This window comes from Echinops telfairi, unplaced genomic scaffold (genome assembly GCF_000313985.2).
Source record: "Echinops telfairi isolate 266 unplaced genomic scaffold, ASM31398v2 ScPeMD7_23;HRSCAF=83, whole genome shotgun sequence".
Taxonomy (NCBI): Eukaryota; Metazoa; Chordata; class Mammalia; order Afrosoricida; family Tenrecidae; genus Echinops; species Echinops telfairi.
Window position 1 is genome coordinate 73,670,320 of NW_022103920.1, and position 3,747 is coordinate 73,674,066.

Consider the following 3,747-nt stretch of genomic DNA (forward strand, 5'->3'; position numbering starts at 1 on the left):
CTTTTGATAGCCAGGCACCATCAGTTTTCTTCACCACATTTGCTTATGCACCATTTTGTCTTCAGTGATCCTGTCAGGAGGGTGAACATCACAGAGTGCCAGGTTGTTAGAACAAAGTGTTCTTGCATTGAGGGAGTACTTGAGCAGAGGCCCAAAATCCGTTCACTTCCTCAATATATTGTCATTTAAATATATGTACATAGGCCAATATCTCTATTGAATTAATGTATGAATTAATATATTTACATGAGTGCACATCTATGTTTATACCTCTATCCATAGCTTTGCTTCTTAGATCTTTCTTCTGTTTCCTTTTACCTTCCTCCTACCCCATCATCACCCTTGCCCGTCTTCTTCCTCTTAGTAATTCCTCTCTGCTAGGCTGCTGTTGCTCCAGTGGCACCGGGATCTCTACATCCTCCTCAGAGCTGATTTAATGCCCTAGTTGTCCCTGTCTTTGGTGTTGCTTGCTCACTGCTCCTTTCCCCACCTCCTCCTCCCTACAAGTCCCTCCAGAATCATTGTCCCATTGCTGATTCTTTTTCTTTTGATAGTTTTATTGGTATATAATTCACATATTATTCAATCATATTAAGAAGAGATGTGCAATCACCATCACAATCAACTTCAGAACATTTTCTTCTTGTACTATTTGTTGTTTGATCAAACCTACCCTGCCATGACCTTATGTAACTATTTATGGGGGACCAGCCTTCACAACTGAATGGGTCTTAAGCGGAAATTGTGTAATTGAAGGGTAAATTAAAGTAACATCAGACAACGCATGAAAGGGCTTACCTCTTCCATGGAATCTGGAACCAGAGAAAGAGAGCTAATGTATTCTCTGGCAGGCTTATAAAGTCTTGGGCTAGCAAGCCTTGGTAAGCACATATGTAACAGGAAAGGGATGTTCTAGGGGCATGCACATTACAGGAAGGCGCATATGTAACAAGATGGGTGGGTGCTAGAGTTAAGATGGTGGGTCTCTCTGAGCTGGATTGACCATAAGTGTCCCTGAGCTCTTCTTCAGGGGAGCAATCTATGATCCTTATCAGAGGGGCGTAGGCTTTACGTAAAGTGGGGTGGTCTGGTTGCTCTTAATGACAGACAACATTCAGGTCTATAACCTTTAAACGGTTAACTTTTAAGTGAATGGCAGCAACCATGTGCTACCAAACAGCATCTTAAAATTGGCATTATTATGGGGGACATTGTGGGGAATCAATGTTAGTCAGGAGAATGTGACTGGGCTTCATCTCCAACTCATGAATGTGAAGGCCTCCCTTCACCAGTCTTGACCTCCCAGACTCCTTAAATATAAGCGTAGAGAATTTATCCGCACACACTCTCTTCCCAGTTCTCCATTTCCCACAACTATTAATCCAGTTACTGTCTCTAGAGAGTTATCTATCCAGGATTTCATATACAGAAAATCATACAGTACACACACACACACACACAAATGCCACCAATAATAACAAAACAAAGCAGAGAAAACTCTCAAGAGAAAAGAAAGCAGATTAAAAACAGGAACGACTTTGAAATGGGTCAAAAGGGAGATCAAATGATAAGGTGTCATATCTTAACCTAATTACATCTGTCATAATTGGCTTTAAAATGATTTCTGTCTGATAGCAAGACTATTCATATCCCTGGACTATGGTCAGAGGGGATTCACCAGAGGCTTAATTCCTGTGTGGACCCTGGAAATGGGTTTTGGATTTTCACTGTCATCCTCAGCCTTCTGCGACTGGATGTTCACAGTTTAAACTCTGATACTGTTTCCTCTTTTAGATTTGGATTTTATTATTTACAATCCTTTGATCATACATACTGGTGTGCTTCTTCCATGTGGATCTAATTGATGCCTCACTTAAATGGTTGGTAGTTTGCAGACAAGCTCTTAAAACCCCAGGCCCTATTCTGATAGGCAGGCACCATCTGGTTTCTTCACTTGACTGCTGCTTCCATGAGCACTGGTTGGGGCTCTAAGTAAGATGAACTCCTTAACGTCAGTCTTTTCTCCGTTCATCATGATGCTGTCCACTGGTCCCATTGTGAGGATTTTTTTGTTTTGTTTTGTCTTATTTGAAATGTACTCTATATTGAAAACTTTAATCTTTATCAGTAACTGTTTCAAGTCCTCTTCACTTTGAGCAAGCAATATTGTGCTATCTGCACACAGAAGGTTGTGAGTAAGATTTCTTCCAATCCTGATGCCTGGGTCATCTTCAGATCCTCCAGCTCCTTGGGATGTGCTCAGCATACAGAACTGAGTAAGTATGTTAAAGAGATACAACCTTGACACATACCTTTTGTGATTTTAAACTATGTTATTCTGTTCAAATGATGGTTTCTCAGTTTATGTACAAGCTCTGAATTAGCAAAACTAAATGCTCTGGAATTCCCATTCTTCATTATATTACTCATAGTTTTTTTATGTCTTTGCATATTAAATAAAGGAGAAGGAAGCATCTTTCTGGTATGCTCTGCTCTCAGCCAGATCCATCTGACATCAGCTCTGCTATTCCTTGTGCCATGTCCTCTTTTGAATCTCGCTTGGATTTCTAGCAGCTACCTTGGACATATTGTCAAGAGAAACTAGCTCCCAAAGATAGCATGCTTGATAAAGAAGTAGGGCACCAAAAAAGAGGAAGACCCTCAACCAGAAGGATTGACACCATGGCTCCAACAATGGGCTCAAACACAAGAACAATCGTGAGACTAGGGCAGGACTGGGCAGTTTCATTCTGTTGTGCCCAGGGTCACCATGAGTTGACGGCACCTAGCTGCCACCACCCCTACTCCCACCTGTCAATGTTCTGTTAGAATCACTTTTGAATCATCATCAGCAGAATTTTACTGCATGTGACATCAATAATATTGCTTGGAAAAGGAGCCAAATGGTATCTATTGTTTGGTGACTGTTGCATCACTTTTTTTGGGTCCCAAATAAGAATCTGTTCCAGCCCATTGCACAAGTAGCTATCTTTTAAGTTTCTTGGCATAGACTAGTGAGTGCTTCCAGTGTGGCACTTTTTTTTTTTTTAAGAGTCCGAGCAGCGCTGTCAGGAGCATTGGACTGCAAGGTCTGTAGTTCAAACCTACTATTTGCTCCTTTGGAAAAAGAGGAGACTATTTGCTCTTGTAAAGAGTTACAGTCTTGCAAACCCCAATAGACATAGTTATACTAATGTAGGAGCATAGATGCTGTTCTATCACATACAGGACTGTGTTTCAAGATAGATCTTGAAGTGTTCGTTTTGATAATGAATGTGATGCTATTCCTCTTGAATTGGTCATCCCTATCATTGTAGATCATCTAATGGCTGATACAATATGGCCAATACTAAGTTCATGTCCCTTCGCTCATGCTTAGGATATTGATCTTTATCTATTCTATTTAATTTTTTACAACTTCTAATTTTCCTAGCTTCATACTTTGAACATGATAGGTTTCAATTATTAATAGATGTTTGCAACCTTTTTGTGGTAGTTACATAATCTGTTGTCAATTTGAGACTTAAGAGTGAAGGGGTGGAGTCTAGCCTGTCAATCAGGTCAAAGCTTGATGACCTTATTTGGAGGCACCATGGAGTAAATAGGTTGCTGGAGGAGGGACACAGGCTCACTCCCTGTGAGACATTCCTGTGGCCTAGACACACGGAGCTACACTAGAGCCCTGGAGCTGAAGGAACCTTGTGGAGACCCCTGGCAGTGCTGAGATGCTTCCACTGCCACTGGATC